This window comes from Tetrao urogallus (assembly GCF_951394365.1).
Source record: "Tetrao urogallus genome assembly, chromosome: 4".
Lineage (NCBI taxonomy): Eukaryota > Metazoa > Chordata > Aves > Galliformes > Phasianidae > Tetrao > Tetrao urogallus.
In genome coordinates, this window is record NC_136817.1 from 35,765,871 (window position 1) to 35,786,013 (window position 20,143).

A 20,143-nucleotide genomic window follows, 5' to 3' on the forward strand; every position below is an offset into this window, starting at 1 on the left:
TCGTACTCTGAATCTGATCACATTCTGAATCCCCTCATTTTTTTTTAGTGACTTTGTGAAAAGGCTTAAATGACAGAGATTTTATAACACTGTTTCACTCAGTTATTCCATTAAGTCCTTAAGTGTTTCAAGCATTTCTTGAAATTAAGCATCTACCACCTCTCTGGAAAGGCTGTTCTGAGTTGATCCACCCCCACAGTAAATAATTTTTTCTTAATGTCCAGTCTGAATGTCCCCTTCTGCAGCTTAGTGCCATTCCTTCTCATGCTATTGTTATTTTTATACTGCTTGAAAAAGCTTAGTCATGTATCATACAAATCAAGAAACTATTATTACAGATAGCATATTTCTCTTGAGGTATTTTTGAAAAGTGAAGTTTGATCATATGGTCTTTTTATGTGTGGAGTTCTCAGGTAAATGTGAAGACAGCTTGTAGAGGTGGTAGGCTTACTGTAAATTTACACAATAGTTCTATAACTTACATCTGGTTCTGACTGCCTTTATTCTAACTGCATCAAGTTTTCCACTTTCCTGGTTGTAATAAAGATGACTAATGATCATAACATTGCTGTGGGGGGTGCAGAAGCCATCTTAAAGCCGTATCTCATTACTTTGTATGTAGAAAATGATTTACGTACATTTTTGCATGAAATTGCTCTCCATTTTTTAATGGTATTACTATCACATTAATTTAATTGAAAACCAGTAATCTCAATCATATTTCTCATGGGCCTGATTTCAGGGTCTTGTGTACAATCTGAGTCTTAACCTCAAGACTTAGTGACTGCTATAGTGAAACACTACCTGTGCCAGCTTTCTTTGGGGAAGAAAGTCCTTGCATTATTGAATGTACTTAGGATGACTGAAAGAGATGTCTCTCAGAGCACTAAAACCGTTAGTAGAATTGGGGTCTACAGAAAATACAATTAAGATAATCTTTTATGAAAAACTAAGGAAGGGTAGAATCAGGTCGTAATTTTCCAGTTTAGAATCTTAGTTGGTTGAACTAATGTTTATTGTATAGTATCACATTCCTGAGGATGTTACTCTGAAATAAGAACACAGTTAGCTTGTGACCTCATTATAGCTAGTTTTTACATTTGCTGTTTTGCACTTTTGTAGTTGAGATAAAATTGGAGGGGGGGAAAACTGATCTCAAAGGTGAATAGATAATAAATCTCAGACAATTAATAATCTGCTAAAGCTCACATTGCTTTATCTTACGTTTTTTTGTCAAATGATTATGTTCTCCCAGACATTTTCTAATTAGCCTCTTTCAATCTCCTTCTATCAGTTCTATTGGTTTCATTTCCCTGTACTACACTTAGCACTCACATTTGAAAGCCTGTATTTTTACGCTTAATGCTTCTGCTGCATAATGAATTTGTCTTAAAAGAAACTGTGTATGCATAAAACAGATTAACATTCTTTCAGTCTCTTAAAGTCTGAATTTATTTTGGAATATTAAGAAAAATTTTCTCGCTCTGTTTCTGTCCTTGAATGTAAGTCCCTTGGCAATATTGAATCTTTTTTACACAGAGGAGAGCAAATAATTCAGTTACTGCTGCTAATTCTCCCAGAATGTCTTTACTGATGCTGCACCATTCTGTGTAACCTGACTATATTTTTAAAGTATAAAGATTATAAATAACACTTATGTAAAAACCAACCAAACAAACAAAAAAAGCAAACCCCAAAACAATACAGACTAAGCTAAATATACCTCAGCGAAATACCCTCTCCTTCTGGTAGACACCTTTCTGCTCTAGCTCAGTTTCATTCTGTTTTTCTCCTTCTCTGCACAAAGTAGAAGAAACACATAAATTTTGATGCAGTGGCCGCTGAAGCAGTAGGATTTTCTCTGATTTCAGTTACCCAGCTACCCCTTGTAAATCACATGATGCTTTAATTGTATGGAATCATAGTTTTAAAAGTAGCAGGGTAGCTTTTTCTTCTCTACCATAAAGAGTGTGGCAATAAGTTTTTGTTTAGTTCTGAATTTTCAGTTGTATGGAAGTTATAACTTCATATATTTCCTTCGATATCCTATCCTGCTGTTACATTTCACTTTGTAGTCTTCGTTTTAACTCTTTCTTTACTATAATGAGTTTAGGTAGCAGTGTTTTCTTAGTTCGGAGTCACTGACTCTGTTGCTTAGTCAGGTCTGTAATTATATGACAAATGAGAAGTGATTAAATAATTTAAAAATTATTCAACAACTCTTTGTTAAATGTGTTTTGTTGCACTACAGGATTTAGAATATTTTGTTGCTTACAGAGGCCTGAAAACTATAACCTATAAAACAAGGAAAAGGTCTCATTGCTCTGTGCATGGATTATTTATATCTAAGTGGTTTATGAAGGCATAAGAGTCCATAAAAAGAATGCCACTGAGCATTAAAAGCAATCTGTTTGTCTCATTTTAACTGGGATAAGAATATTAGCTCGTAGATTTCAGTAATGCAATCTTATATATGTGATGATTGCATTCTAATTTTAAAATTAGAGTTAAGATTAAAAGTGTCAGTTAAGAAACCTTATGTATCAGAGTGGAGGCCTTGTGAGAATTATGTCTGACTTATTTGTTCAAAAACTTGGAATGTATATGCTGTCCAAAAGGGGGGGCTTTCTCATATTTTTCACTTACTTTAATACTCTTGGTGAAAGTAGGCAGGTAGTAAAGGTCTCAGCCTTGTGAAAACAGTTTCCAGACCACTTGCTGCCTAGGTTAGAAAATCATTTCTTTCAGGGGAGTGGAAAGTTTATTTTAGTGTTTCTGCCATTTTAAATATTGGAGTCAATCTCCTTTCTCAAATCTGTAGTGTTAACATTTAAATGCTTATCCTAGTGATTTCTTTATCATAGTTAGGAAAGTAAGAACTCAAGAGATGAATTGGCAATGCATTCTGTTAAAAATCTCACAGAGATACCTTTTCTAATTTGAAGGAAGATATTGGAAGATAATATATGGCTGTGTCTGACAGGCCCTGAATAGAGAGAAGAAACTTGTGAAAAACTAACTTCAGAGGAGTAACACTGATTTAATTGGGAGGGGAAGGATGTTTTTGATATGGGATTTTCACAATAGTTGTGCCTGCATATGTATTGATACGGACATAAACAAGCGTAACTCCAGTATGCAGAGATTGCTTATGTCAGCCTACTTCTTTGTCTCTTGTCTCATTTTTATCCTGATTCAGAATTTGTCACTTTCTTCTTTCTGAATCTATACATCTTGACTTCTCAGGATACACAGTTCAGCTTCATTTTTCTTATTCTGACTAACACAAGGTACTAGCAGCATCATTTTTTATGAAATAATGTTGGATCAGATTTTGTTTCAAGTCGGTAAATATGGATGTCAACACAAACACATAAAATATGCTTAATATTTTTGAATGTGTAAAATTATTTCCTCCTGGTTTACTACAGTTCAGCCAACAATCAAGCTTAACACACGAATAATTAAAGAAATAGTAATATCTCACCATTTAATGATATGAGCCATTTGAATTGTTATTAATACATAATTAAAATCTGTCTTTAAGGTGATACTTGAGCACACTTGAAAACTGCTATGGACACTTGAAACTCAAATTGATGCACCAGTACACCAATGCTTTTGTTTAGCTGATGATTAGTTTATCACATTTAATTTACCCCTTTGCTGAAGATATTGCTACTAGGATAGGTGCGTTTAATAGCTTTCTTGATTCGTAGCTTAGTATTTATGTCTTTTGAGAAGTATAGTTTGGGGAGTGCGTGATGACTTTCTGTATAGTAGAAGGAAGAAGTTGGCATTAACTATATAGTTCAATGCTGAAAAGAGGGGGGAAAAGAAATCAAATCAGACAAATGTAGTACGTGACTTTTTTTTATGTGCATGAGAAATGGAAAAGAGCTGTATGGAGAAAGTAGATGGAGTGGTAAATCAATTTTCTGTTCTCAGAAACAGAATAATATCAGAGTAGTATTACTACTGGAAGATCAGGAAGAAACAATCTTTTTACTTCTTTAACAAACTATATTAATTCTAATTTTATGATTCTAATTGGCAGCACAGCACAATCTATATCTAGCGATAACAACAATAAGTGTATCTATATTCAGTTTATCAATTTTATCTGTACATTTTGAAAGCAATACTTTTAGCAAAAATGGAGGTGTGAAGCGTGAATGGAAGTATGTTTCCTTAGTCAAGCTGTTTGTTAAAATATCTCTAAAAATGGTTCTTCAGAAGAGCTTCATAAACATGATATGCTTTGCTGAATGCGTATATTGATGTAGTTAGTAATATTGCCAAATGCAAATACTCATGTCATTAGTAATGTTCTCTCCCGAGACCCCTGGAAAAATTAAGAGAGTAATTAGAATTTTTTCTTTAAAACAAAACAAAAAGAAAACCTTCATCAAATTGTCCACCAATGTTGAAAGTTATGAGATACCACATACCTTCCTATACCTTAATTTTATCTACCGTGAAATCCCATTTTAAATCCTTTTCATACTTCTGTCCCTTACATAAGAGGAAAAATTGAAATTCAAGGGAAGATATAACACTAGTGATATATGTGAAAAGCACTTCTCTTGAAATTTCTGTTGACCTGAAGCAATCAACTATATCTGGTGACTAGTCTGTATGTTTCTTTAGATTTTGGTCTGATGTTACAAGTGTGAGACCCTTCTGAGACCTCTTCCAAAGGAAAAAAATGTTCCTGTTTGCCAGATATACATGACTACATGAAAGTATGTTTACATATAGGCTGGAGTATAAAGCAGTTAGAATACATCTGAGATCCTAAATCATAAACATTCCTACACAGGAAAAGATTGACTGTGGGAACTGCATCAGTACAGTCTTCTGTTCCAATCAACAAAGATGGAAGGCTGAATGAAGTGCTCTGAAACTCATTAATACATGTGTATATGTACATATGTGTCCCCAGTTTTTTCTTATATTTTACAAATTGATCTTGCTCTTCACATTTTTTTTTTCAGAGAACCTAAAAAGATACCATGACTTATAGAAGCCTGACTGTTAAGACTGAATTACAGATACTCATACAATTGAAAACAAATAAGCAAAGAAAATCTAGTTAACAAAACTTATATTTCGTTTAATCTTTCTTTTCTGACCTGTGATGGTAGTATGTCATAAATGTTCTAGATGAAAGTTTGTTTCGGGCAATAAAATACCCTTGAGTTACTGTTAAGTCTTTATGTAGAAAACAAATCCTAGGCTGACTGACTTGTACAGTTTATGATTCAGTCATAGCTGCTAGAGCTTGGAGCAGAGTGTATATTCTAAAAATGTCATGTTATCAGTGGATTGTCAAGTCATTTCTGATTTAGCCCCTGGCTCTAACCAGACTGTCCTGTTTTCTAAGATAGTAATAAAAAGATAAGCCCTGGGAGTTAGAGAAAAAAACAGCCCATTTGTATTCAGATGAGTGATTTTTTTTTTTTTTTTTTTTTTTTTCCCCCCCCAGCATCTCTTTCTATTTTATCTTAGGAAAATTATCATAGATTTGATCAAAAGCAGAGGGAAAAAGCATAAATCCAAAGACAGGTTAACAGAAGAGTTTGTTATTATGATAACTTCAGTAGATAACTCATGCATACAAAAATGTCTTTCCACTCACTGAAATCTACTGTACAGTATATTACATTATTGATCGAGAGTATTAAATGTGACACTGAAATGTCAAATAACTTCAGAAGAACCTACAACACCGAATTTCATTTTTATAAGATTCCTCTTAAAATGTTGCTATGGTTCCTCAAATTTAATGGCATGTAATAAGTCTCATTTTGCCTGAGAGCATGCAAAATATAGGGGTATATTAATGTGATCATAATAAATACACTAAACTCAATATTTTCAGCTATTTTCTCAGTTATTCTTCTGGTAACAGCCAATAGGGCTGCTTGTTAATGAATTTACATAAAAAAAAACTAATAATGTAAACGACCTCGTATTCACTTAGTAGAATGTTAACCAGTGACAGAACTTGGTAGGATGGAGAAATGTTGATCTTTTTCATGTAGAGCTGCCCCTTTTTCAAGGCATACTTTAGGCTATGTGTAGAAGATTACTGTACAGGGATTAGAATTTAGTGGCAGATGGCAAATGCTTCTCCTTTTTTCTCTATGAAAGATATTATTGAAGAGGAAGTCTACTTGTAGTAACAGTTTTGAACAAATAAATGAAAGTGAAATTCAGCAGATAAACATCTTGAGCATAAATAAACTAAGAATGTTTTTATAATGTTAACTTTCTGTAAGATACGAAGCAGATACTGTTCTTTCAGAAATTTTTAATGAGGTTTATGTGTGAACTGTAGAAGTGGTTATGTCACGGCTTGTGAGGAAAAAGAACACAATTGAAATTTCTGCTCACAAATAAGAGTCAGCTGTACATTGCAGTGTATTTTTCTATCCTGCAATAAAGTATTTGATATTAAAATGTGTTAGAAAAGAGGTCTGAACTAGGTTTAATTAAGCTAACTTGTGTTTTCTGTTGTCTGAGAGGCTGTTTCCTGTCTGTTTTCACAGCTCAGGTAGCATACAAAGTATAATAGAGTCAAACAATGTTTTGTATTGGAAGAGACCTTTAAGATCACCTATTTCCAACCTCCATGCTGTGGGCAGGGACATCTTCCACTAGACCACATTGTGTGAAGCCCCATCCAACTTGGCCTTGAACACATCCAGGGATGGGGCATCCAAAACTTTTCTGGACAATCTGTTCCTGTGCCTCACCACCGTCTAACTAAAGAATTTCTTCCCAATGTCTAATACGTTTAGTCTCTTTTAGTTTAATGCCATTACCTCTTGTCCTATCACTACACTCCACGAAAAACAGTTCTTCGGTAACTTTCTTTTAGATCCAGTTTAGCTACTGAAAAGCCATTATAACCCCATCTCCCTTAGCCTGTCTCCATAGGCTCTGATTCTCCTTGTGGTACTCTTCTGGACTTGCTGGAGGTCTGTGTCCCTCATTTGTTGGGGATCCTAGAGATGAATACAATAATCCATGAGAGAAGGGCCTCATGAGAGCAGAGTAAAGGGGAAGAATCACCTCCCTCTCCTTGCTACTCACAATTTTTTAGATGCAGGCCAGGATACAGCTTGCTTTCTGAAATGCAAGCAAACGTTGCTGGCTAATGCTAGTTTCTCATCAACCACTATCTCCCAAGTCCTTCTCAGGACTGTTCTCAATCCATTTTTCAACAAGCCTGTATTTGTATAGTAATGATGATTTTTTTTTATACTTCATTCAGTAAAGTGATTAATATTCCACATATTTCTTTAATTCTGCTGTTTAAAGTCTTGTTCTTAATTATGTAATCATGTCTAGATGTATTTCATTAGTTATCCAGAGTGTAGGCAAGGAAGACACCATTGGAAGTTGATAGGAACCACTCCTGTACAGCTTGGAACTCTCACATAACAAACTTTTATTTCTGTAAGGAATGTTGGACATTGATTTCACCTGTATGTACATAAAGACAATCTGTAAAGAACAGAGAGCTGCTATGGGAGTGATTGAAAGACACATACAGTGTGTCGCAAGAAGACAGCAGGAAAGATTCTGACATCTTTGGTGTTCTGTATTGCTATAACAATGGAGAGTTTGTTAACTAAACTTGGAGTGGAGGGGAGGAATTTATAATGATTGCTTTTTTTTTTTTTTTTTTTTTTTTTTTTTTTTTAACCATTCTTTGGGTAGGCCTTATCCCTTTGTTCTGCCACTGAAATACATCCCTTTCAATGTACAGTAAAAGAGACTTAAGTGGAATTCTCCTCCATTAGTGAATGTAGTTCATTATGAATGTTCTGAGCACAACTTTCATAAAGGTTTGTAATTACATAAAGGCTAAATATATTTGAGTATAAAATCTAATACAGTTGTAACCATTAAAATGAAACCACTTTTATGTAAAGGACAGGCATTCTTCCTGTTAATGAGATTCTCTACAGAGCAGTTTACTCAAGTTGAAGAAAAATGTCTGTTAGAGATGGATAAGAATGTGCATAAAGTTGATCACCTCAGGAATGGTTAAAAACTTCAGAGAAATATTCTCAGTTCTGATGGTATGAATAACAATATGCTGTCTTACAGCTGTAGTATTCTTTATTTTTTCACTATTATCATGTATAGTAAATCTTCTAATATTTAGAAAATGAATATTAAAAAGTTGAAAAACAGTTAAGCTGAGTAAAAAATGAGTTGGGTTTTTAAACTTACATGTTTACAGAAGGTTATGAGAGTCTTTGCCTCTTAGCTGAGTGCTAGGCAGTGCCAGTCTATGAAATGCCAACCAAAGGCTTACATGATCTTGTTTCCAGCAGCTACATTGAATCAAAGTGAGTAAAAGTAAGTTGCTTTGACTTGTGTGGAAGAAATTATTACTGTTGCTGAAAGGTAGTTGTGCAATGGCAGGGCATATGCATTATGCTGTTACTCCACAGTATGAAAGGATTTGAAGATAGCAGTCGTATGCAAATGATAGGTCTATGTATGTAGTTAAAGATGAGTTCTTAGCTCCATTTATAGTAATTTCCTCTATCAGCTTACAGACTACGTAGATGAATCAATTGGAATAAAATACTTCCACCTAAAGCAAAGTATTACCGTATTTTAAATATTGGTGATAAAACTACGAATCAATCAAATCTCTCTTTGCCTTTGGCTTCTAGTAATAATTCAAAACATTGCCCAAATCCTCACCTACAATAACATTTCCTTGAAAACAAATAGATGCTGCATAACACAGCTGTAATGTATTTATTTGAAACATGTACATATCACTGTACTTCATATATATCTATATGCAGCGTTTATACATATATACAAAATAAATGTGTCACAAATTTACATGTGCAATATCACATTGAAATAGTCACAGGAAATCTAAAAGTTGGTGTTTCCTATCACTACTATCAATGCTTCAAGATGTTGCTGTAAATCTGTACACAGCTGTCTTGGCAAATGAGCTAGAATGCTCTAAAAATAAGAGCTAAAAAAATGTTGTTGTTTTTAAATAGACAAACTATTTGAGATACAGACAACATTCAGTATTGTTTCTGCAAACCATCTTAGAGGCTGTTGTTAATAATGCAAACCTCAAAGTGTGTGTCTGCTTAGTACCTTCAGGGGGGAATTTAGAGAGAGCTTTGTAACAGAAAGAACAGTTACGTTTTTTAATAAACTATGTGTAAGCCTTATGGAACACTAGAGTCAACGTTGCTAATATTATATACGTAAGTACATACACGCAGGTTGCTCCAAAAGTCATGCCTCCTATTTAATTCTGTGAAAACTACAACAGATACAAAGAGCACAATGAAACTTCTGATAGAGCAAATTCTCAGCCATAAAACGGTATTTTTCAATGTACTAAAAAATGTTAGCTATGTATTTTTACCAGTGATAAACAAGAGCCTGCATGCCATGCTCATAACAATCTGCATGGCTGTCCCGAAAGGCTTGCCTTTCACGTTGCTATCACCACTGATGAAATGCACTATTCACCACCTCAGTGTGTTCTTGTCCACCATTTGGTCTCCAAAAGCATTCAGAAAGCATTGATGGATGTCAATGTATGTCATTTTTTCTTCATGGAGGAATTAATTCACACACCTTTGCTTCATAAGCACTTCCATGTCAGATGCCTTTTTGTCAGACTGCTCCTCTGCTTCCATCTGTCACACAGTGACAAAATACAGCGGAATATTTGTAAGAAGGTTTAACTTTCACATGCTGCCAATGTCTGCATTTGATGTGATGGGCCAATGTAATCAAATAGGCAGCATTACTTTTGGAGCAGCACTTAATGTATATGCTGCTAGGAAAAAAAAAATGGTTACAGTGTTAGCAGAAAAATGATATGCAGATAAATGACGTGTTGCAGAATATTGAGCAAACAATTTCTCGTAGGGTACCTGAGAAATCGTGGGATGTTCTAGTACTCTGTTTGGATTGCAACTTCAATTTCTTCATTTGCTGCAATTTGAACTTTAAAAAAAAAAAAAAGTTGACAGGTTCCACAGTCTTTGATTAACAGACCTTGTGTTACTGTCATGCACTACCTGGATATTGCTGTAAATAGCTTGCATGGTTTTCTTCTTTGGATGTGTTCTTGTAATGCTATGATCTAAGAATTTATTTCTGCAATAAGCTTTCGAAGCGGTGAATTACTTGTTTAGTCAAAAAACGGAGTAGGAGCTGGTGTTGAAAACCCATAGCAATGCGTGGAGTATAGCTGTAGTTCTAGAGGTTAGCTGTAGTCTATCTACACCCTTAGACTACTTCTGCCTGCACTGCACTTCTGTTTCTAATTTCAAGTATTTTTACAGGTTGTAAAATTTCACTCCTAGATGAAAATGTATGTAATCGTGGCCATTGGCACCCTGAGGATTACATAAATGTAAAAATTTAGTTATGCTTAATTCTGCCTTTTGTTTTTGGAGGAAAAAAAAAAGCTATGTTTGCTGAACTGAGATTGCAGATGTCTTAGGCTCTAATTTTAATTAATGCGTGAGCTTGGGAAACATTTCAACTTTGCGTGTCAACTAGCTAATTGGGGTAGTGATAACAATTATAAAATAATAGAAAAAACTTCTACGAGAGTTTTTGGGACTATCAATAAAATGCACTGTAGTAGAAAAGAGTGGGTTTTTCAAGTTTTTTAAACAAAATCTTCATAGAATAATTCTAATAGGTAAATATTCTATCTGGTCTCTATGTGTATGTATTACATATACTTAAGTATTTTGCGTGTCTGGATGTTCAGTGATGTAAATTTAGGTGAATAGTCTTGTGAATTAGACTTGTGAAGCTTCAGCTGAGAGCTCAAAAGTGAATAGACTATTAGGCTACAAATTATTCCTTCTATCATTTCTGAAAGGAGACACTGCATTTTTTATGTACTCTAACAAGTGTTTTTTTCTTTGTTCTCTGTGCTCCATGATCATTCTATTTTCTTCAGGTTATTGTTATTTTCATTCCTTCTTTGTTCTTTAGTCAAATCCTGACATTTACGCCAAACAGTAATCTCATCAGTGAATCTGTTTGAAACCTTGTTGAATCCTTAGTGCTTCAAGGGAAATCACAATCATAATCTGGGCAACTGTGCAGTGTATTGTACAATATTAATTTTATAATAGTAAGCAATGACACACATGATAATCATTCTAAACAGAGTAGCTAATCATTCACATGTTTTATTATTGTCATGTTATCTTAAATAATTGAGTAATTTTCTTCATTGAAAATTCCTCCTGGATAAGACAGAAATTCATTGATTGTCAGAAAAGTTGAGCAATGGAAAGGCTTTCCCAAAGAAATAATGGAATATTCTTCGTGGGGAAGTCCCAGCTCCTTCCCAATTTCCACTTCAGGGCCTTAGGTGAAAAGATCAAGAGCTATAACTATAGCCTTTTCTTTCAGAAAAAATCTTAACTTGTCTCCCTTTTAACTTTCTTATTCAATAACATTGAGAGTTTGAGGATGTTTTTGGTACTATCTGGACCATCTTCCTAATTCTATTTTTTTTTTTTTAAGATGAAGATTAAGATTTTGCATTGATATTTCTTTAGAAAGAGGACTCTAAAAATAAATGTTGTAATTAATGGTGATGTCACTTTTGAATGGAACCAAATTATAAATTATCTACCTTGTGTCCTAGAGCCTGTTTGACAAAATATTTTTATTAAACAACTTCTATTTGGATTATATCTTAAAAATTATTCATCCTTTATTACTGTAGAAATATTTTTATTTTAGAAATGTATCTCAGGCCACAGACTGTCTTTAAAGATGGTCCATGAAGGAAGTATACTTCTAGCAAAGGGTGCTCACAAGTTCTTAGCTCTGGTAAAAGAAGTTCTCTCTAAATTTCGTTGTGATTTATTGATGTGATCCAACAGTATTATTAGAGATTGTATTGTAGAATGAAGATTTTGTACTGTAAGCAAGAGGAAACTATTTTGTTACTTGAGGAATTTTATTTAGGAAGAAGTTTACAGTACTCTGAGTGTAAGTTTTAAGACTGTTTCATTTTCTTATTTAATATCCTCATGATTTCTCTTCTGAGATTTTCTAAAAGACACAATTGTATGTTCTCAGTATTTTGACACTGCATATTTTGAAAATAATGGATGAGAAACTGGGCATGGAAAATTTATAGTCAATATGGCAAGAGACTCAGTTTTATTATGAGTTGAACCTGATGTTCACACATGACATGACAGAGAGGTGTCCAGCAAATAGAGAACTATGTTACTGCCGTAGTACTGTTTTGATTAACTTTATTACAGTTTTACCTGTCTTCCCAAAGAAAAACAATAACAAACGAGGAACATTCTTCTTTTTTAAATTATTATTTTTTAACCTCTTTGCGATAATTATTTAACTGTATCTATACAAGGAAAAGGAAAAAGAAAGATGCCCACCATGGCTATCTTTGAGCTCTACAGAATGAAGGTAGCTTTATTTGAACTGCCATGTGAACGTTTTAAGTTTACTTTATGCAAGTCTCCCAATGGAGGTGTGATCAGCTTTTAAAAGTTTTCCTAATACAGGGCTTCTGGTACTTTTCAGAGTGGCATCATTATAAACACATGTTGAAAGTTTAAAGATAACACATAAAGTTAAAATAGGACAGGAATACATAAATGTTAAATAAAAATAAAAAGCTGGGACAGTTCACATTAGACTTAATCCTAGCTAACTGGTATGCAGACAAAATGAAAAGTGTGGATTCATTCCACCATTCTTCTCCATTAGCTGAAATGGTCTCATGGATGTAAAGGAAACTGGATCAGTTGGCTGACCTGATGAGAAGATAAGCCACTAAAGAAAAATGTTTATTAGCCTACAGTGAGATTGCAGAGGAACAAGAAAGTACACCTACAAACACTTTTCATACATTGAGATGTCATTACAAATGTTCTTTTCCTTTTCAAACTTCAGTAGTTTGGATTTATTCACTGTGTTGTCTAAATTTCAATCTTCTGTATTTTTTATTGTTTTTCCCAGCTTTGGTAGCTTATCTGGAAGGAGATAGCTTCTATGCAGAAGTAGAATCTTCCTCAAGACAGTCTAACTTCTAAACATTTCATTTGTTCTTCGTAGGTGGGATTTCAATATCCATGTTTCTCAAATTACCAAAACAAAACAAAAAAACACAAACAAACAAACAAACAAACAAAAAAAAAACACCTGTAATTTTATGTTTTAATTGCTTTTCACTAAAGGGAAACATCTTTCTTCACCTTGGTTCTGTGACTTTCTTAAATATTCCTGCCAGAGTTCTGAGCCTTTTCAAGTTCCATGTGGTGAAAAGTCATTGCTATGGAGAGCTGAAGTCAAAAAGGATCTTTCCAGACTTATTTGAAAAAGTAATTGATGCAGGAAATATTTTTTATCAAATCAGAAGCAGACCTTTGATTGTATCCTACATCTGTGAAATAGGAAGAAAAAAAAAAAAAAAAAAAGAGGGAAGAAGGAGAGGGGAAGATAGTAGCCGTTCTGCTCTTTTAAAGACAGATTTTCAGAGAAGGGTATAAAATTGCATTTGAAAAGTGTTCTGATTCTTTCATGTGCAGTCTAGGAATTGCAGTTTTACAGGTCTGCTTATTATTTGGTCCATAAAAATCAGTCATTTGCTTTGCATTTTGGGATATTCTTAGGCCATTGAAGATGATCAAATGCTGCATGGTCTGTTCTTCCTTTAATACAATGTGTTTATTGGGGTTTGAATTTCAAAGAAATATATTTTTTTTTCTGTTCGCACTTAGTTGTTGCATGGAACCCATTTCAGGTTGATTTACTCTAGAAAAATAGTACATTAGCTTCTGTGCTAATGACATACCATTCTTATAGGCAGTATGAGTGTCTGTGACTATTCTGAAGTCTGTAGTGTTCATGTGCAGTTTGCAGCATGTGCTTTTCAGTGTTAAATACGTAGTGTAGCTAATATCACTTGCAGAAATGAGTAATCTTTGGAGCAACTTAATCTAGTCCTGCTCCCTCTCATGCTTTTGTTTTGCTACTCTAAAGGCAAGTTAACCACGCTTCTGTGGAATCAGGTTCTACCTTGTATGGTAATAAATAGTAGATTATGCCCTGCAAAATGTATCTTTTGTTTTTTTTCCTTTACTCAGATTAGTGATTATTTATTTTAACTGGTAGTAAATTAATTTCTTCAAGTTGAGCCTATTTGATCTGTGGAGGTAATTAGTAAATCCTGAGCTTATCTTGAAACAGTTCTTTCTCTTTCTCATTTTTCCTATTTTCTTACCCTATCTTGCTAAATAAGAAGCTGGGTGGTGGGAGTTTGCTAGCGAGAGCCATTCCATGCCAGTAGCCATGTATATTCAGCCTTATTCAGTCTGATTAGGATTTTTCTGTTGTTATAGTGCAACCCTGGCAGCTCAACACCACACAACTATTCACTCCCCCTCCCCAGGTAGGATGGGGGAAAGAATTTGAAAGATAGAAGTACAAGAACTTGTGGGATGAGATGAAAACAGTTTACTAGTTAAAGCAAAAACTGCACACGCAAGCAAATCAAAACAAGAGATATGCTTGTTATTTTTCATCAGCAGGCAAATGGTTAGCTATTTCCTGGAAAGCAGGGCTCATCGAGGTAATGGAAAGACAAATGCCTTCACTCCAAATATACCTCCTCCTCCTTCTTTGCCCAACTTTTATTGTGAAGCATGACATCGTATTCTGTGGGATATCCGTTTTGCATTCTGGTTCAGCTGTTCAGCTGTCTTGGCTGTATTCCTTCCCAGTTTCTTATGCACCCGCAGCTCCTCACTGACAAAGCCCCATGAGAACTGGGAATTCTTTGGCTCTGTGCAAGTACTGATCTACAACAAAGTAGGAACATATCAACTTCAAATAGAAAAGTTAATCCTGTACCATCCAAAACTAGGACATATATATATCTGTTATTTCTTACCAATATTTGCCTTCAACATGTGACATGATAAGTAGTAGATAATAAATCCAATCAATTCCAATTCCTACTTTCTTTCAGTATATCTGTTCTTATGATATTCATGTGACCGAAGGACTTGTCTCACACCATACTGATGAGAAGAAAAATTATCAGAGAATCCATTTTCTTATTGCCATTCCTCATGCTTCATTCTGATTTCCCCTCCTAAGGCTCTGTCAGGTAATTTGCAGACCACTTGAATAACACCTCAGTTACTCTTTCCGGACAAGAGTAATTTAGAAAACTGTCTTATAGCTCTAGCCTTTTAGTAACACTATTGATGTTTGCTCTGCACCTTAGCAGGTGCCTTGAAAATATTGAAGCGATGTAGAAAAAATTTTACAGAGGAACATGGAACTAATGAAATGCTCTTTTGGAAAAGGCTGTGGATTAAAGGTCTGTGAGCACTTCAGCCACTGATTTACAGGACTTGTGGGGAATCCCTTCATCATCGCCTACTCATCCTAGTCACACAGACATAAAATTAAATCACACCATCTGCTCCACATTTGAATGAAAGCGGGTACGCTTTTACCATTTTGGAGGTTTGCCTGGATTTGGCTTGCTGCAATTGTTTGAGAAGATTAGGATTCAAAGCACATATTTTGTCACCATGCAAAGCAAAGATGCATTTAGCTGAAATCTAGTTTTAGTGATGTTACCTTTTCCAGTCATCCTCACTTCAGCTGTTTGGTGAATGTGAAGAATTGTCATTACTTATAAGACTATCTTTTAAATGATCATGACCTTCAGAATTATTGAAGAGTAGTTATTGAAACTGATTCATTGCAAAGGGTGAAAATATACTTTTCATAGGTAACTTTCATTCATGTAATCAAATCCAAGAATGTACACAGTTTTAATCTGAGATCCTTCCTGAATGAGACCATGAGGAATATAATATTTATGCTTGCAACATACTGTCAATAGAGTAGAACTATTTACAAGCAGTTCGGAAAGAAAGAGATTTTGTCTTTGCTAAACTTCTACTAGCAAAATTCATTAACCATCTCTACAGTGGAAAATATTTTTTCACTTATTGAGACTTTGTCAAGTTTTGATGGTTAGTTCTTACTGGTCCAGAGACAAGTAGGATTTCTCTGCTTCTGAAGTGGAAGAATGAGCAAACACTTAAATCTGAGTTTGGGGAAGATTGGTGCATATGACTTTATAATGTGCTTCTGAAAAAACTTGATAATGATTATTTAACATAGAAAATGATAATATTTAATATCAAAGTATGTATATTAATTTATTTTTAAATAAATATAGGAGAAAATAATTAAGGGTTTTGGGGGGAAAGCATGAGCTGGATTTTACATTTACGTTTTGCCTGGTAACTTCAAATTCTTCTCTTTTCATTCTGCTAGACTTATTTTGAATCTGTTCCAAACTTATACAGAAGTATGATATCTACTTCTTAAATTATTTTCCTTCAAATAAAAATTTTCTTACTTGGTGCTGATATATTTCCTTGAGTGAGCAAAGAAAAAAGATGTGAAAAGTAAAAACAGCATTGTTTTGATTATAAAACAAATTTTCTACTGCTGAAAGGACCCTTTCTGAGTTTTGCTGAGCGTTGAATCAGGTTAAAACTGAGTGGATAACTCAGGAGTTAAAACTACATTTTGCTTTCTGTATTATGAATTTTCTGTGGCCCACACACAAGAAAGTAAACCAATCAAGTTTCACTAAAATTCCAGAGAAATGACTGTAAAAAATTGTGCTATTTTGAATTTATCCTTCTGTAATGTCTTACCAGCTGCAAACATCTGAAAAAATTTCAAATACATTTTCATTACTCCATATGACATGCTGAATATTATCTGTCATTGTAAATGATATTAATTTATTGTTATATTGAATATTTTTGAGGAATGTTACTATCAGCAGTGATGGTTGTAAGGGATGAGTGAAACAAAAGTAGTTATTTGCAAAAATTTAACAAATATATGAATTGCTTCTATGGTTTAGTTGTGAGTTCCCAATTAGTATTTTTTATTTGCATTTTTTATGAAACAAAATTAGATTTTTCCCCAAGCGTTTAATTATCTAGTGCGTATATAACTGCTTTGAATGAAGCAAATACAAGCAGATATAAAGGAAAACATTGCAGGCTAATGTATTTATTTTTACTGTAGACTATTTACAAGTAAGAATATATTTGTTTTAAATTTCAGCTACATTCAACCTCATGTCTTATGAATATTTCAATTCATACTGATGGTTTTTAAATAAAAAATAGATATTAAATTGTTCTCCTAATTCAGAGGCATGCTATTTTTTATAGATGTTTATTTTTCCTATTCAAGAAATGGCAAATATTTATTCAGCTACCTCAACATTCTCCACCATCATTATTTGCAATGATCCCTGCAGTGATAAGTGGTCAGTGACCCTAGTGCAGGGTGAACCACAGCAATCTCACAGAGTTGCCTGTTATTCATCACGGTGCTAGAACAACAGCGACAGCACAGTGACATTTTGCTAAAAGCACACATTTTTCCCAGTAGGTTATTATACAGGAGGAATAAAATCTTTTCTTAAAGACCAACCACATCTTTTCTCCCTCTGAAAGGTCACTTTTGTTTGTTCTTTCTTGTTTTGTTGAAAGATGAAGTTAAAAAAATGAAAACTCCAAAACTACAAAATGCTACTATTTCTGTGTGTCTCCATTTACATGCTCTGACTTGCTCTCGAAGAACTCAGAACTAGTTTTATTTAGTTTTCATTTTTACTTGCTGTTGATTATCTGAATGAGTGAAATGAATGCTGGTTCTAGTTGTTTTCTGTATTGTTTTGATATCGCTTCAGAATGTTGCCAGTACTGAAATCATTGTTTAACAGTAGTTAATTAGTAGCTTTTACATTTTTGAAATTATGAAGTTGAGTTGTGATCTTATCTCTGTTTAGATTTGTATAAGTAACTAATTTTTTTTGGGCAAAGTACTGAGCAATTGTTTTGGAGTCTCTCAAGGGAAATTTCTTTTGTGAAACTGAGGTTAAATACAGTGTCATAAAATGTAATCTGCTGCAGATTGGGTTCACTGCATCTCCTCCTATCACTGTGCACCTCGTCGATAAGACTAGCTCTCCTTTTTGTTCCCTCCAGTACTGATCAGAGTGGGAAATAATGATTACCTAATGTTATGGCTCTGCTTTTGCTAATGCAGCTCAGGATACAGTTGGCCTTCCTTGCCACCAGGGTACACTGCTGATTTACTGCATTCAATTGTTTGTTGACTAGCACTCCCAAGTAATTTTCTTGAAAGCTGCTTTCTAGCCAGTTAGCCATATAGGCATGGGGCAATTTTGCACCCATTAGAGCACTATGCATGTGCTTTTGTTGAACTTCAGAATATGTTTGTACATTTCTTCTAGGCTATTAGAATTGATTTATCTCAATAGATTTATCTATTATCTATCTATGGAATTTTGATGACTGTCCCTTAGCTCCCACCCTCCCCATTTTGCTATCATTTACCAGCTTGCTGAAGTGTGCTTTGCCTCACTGTGCAAGTCATTAAAAGGTATGTTAATGGGTATTGGTTCCAGTACCGATCCCTTAGGTATGCTGTTAACTTGCTGCCAGCTGGATTTCTTGTAGCTGATCACAACCCTTTGAGCCCTGTTGCCCAGATATTTTTCCATCCGACCTATTGCCTGCTTTTTTTTTTCAGTTGATAACTCACTGATTTTATTAAAGGGCATTTTGGAAGATTTGATCTGGTGTTTTCAACCTGATGGTGAAGCTATACACTGCTCTCTCACTCCACCTCCCTAAAGGAGGAGGGGGAGAAAACCAAATGAAAGAGAGCTCAAGGGTTGAGATAAGGAAAGGGAAATAACTCACCAATAACCATCATAGGCAAAACAAACTCAATTTAGGGACGTTGATATAATTTATTCATTATTACTAGCAGATTAGAGCAATGAGAATTAAAAGCAAACTAAAAACACCTGCCACTTCATCCATCCTCCTCCTCTTGAGCTGTTCAGGAGAACAAGGAATGGGTGATAAGGTCAGTCCGTCGTGCTTTGTCTCTGACGCTCTTTCATGGTTACTCTTCCTATACTTTAGCATGGAGTTTGTCCCAAAGGTTGCTTTCCTTCAAGAACTGATAGTGCATGGGCTTCTCCATCAGTACTATGGGGAACATCCTTCAGGAGCATACTATTCCAGTGCAAATCCTCACCTGCACCAGCTCTCCCAGACCCGTTGCTCCACTGCAGGCTTGTCCTCATGGACTGCAGTTGCAACCTGGGGACTGTTCCTGAAGGATCTCTCCATAGTTTGCAGCTTCCTTCAGGTTACATGTGCTGCTGCACAATTTATTCCACCATGGTGGCATGTAGAGATCTGTGGGCTGAAAGGGGACATCCTTCTCCTCTATGGGCCTCTCCTGGTCTGCAGAAAACTTCTGATCCACACCTGGAGCACCTCCTGCTTCCCTTCTGCACTGACCTTGGTGCCTTCAGGGCTGCTTCTCTCCGAGCTGCTGTTATGCAGCAGTTTATTCCTCTCTATCATCTGCTCTCCCAGAGCACGCCCAGTGTTACTCATGGCCTCGCTCTGACCTTCTGGACGAGCTGGAGCTATCTCTGATGTGATGTGATTTGAGGCAGAGCTCTGCCCATGGTGGTCTCATTTCATCTGCAACCCCCCACTACCAAAGCCTTGCCACATATGTATGCCCAGTACATATGAGGCTTTGCTATTAACTTTCAAAACTATTACAGCACTGTTGGGAGATGCTTCTTTCCTCGGTTACAGCATAAGACAATAAATCGCTTATATTTAAGCAACTTTCACCAAGAAATCTGTGAGTTGTTGAATGGTGCTCCTTAAAGATATCAGATGAACAGCTATGCCGAGCTATTCAGCCACTTTTGAATGGTCTAGACCAGACCAAGCATGCAGCTTGAGACTGCTAGTCATATGGCCCCATACGTTCACAAACTTTTAACGCTATTATGTGAATTTTAGTTATATTTTTCATGAATTAATTGAGCTCAGCTTGAGAGCAGATTGCATAGGTGACAGCAGAATGCTGTGGAGGGGAAGGTGCAATGCAGTACTAACTCTGCCTCTCATGTTAGCCAAATATATTCAATGAAATCAAAATG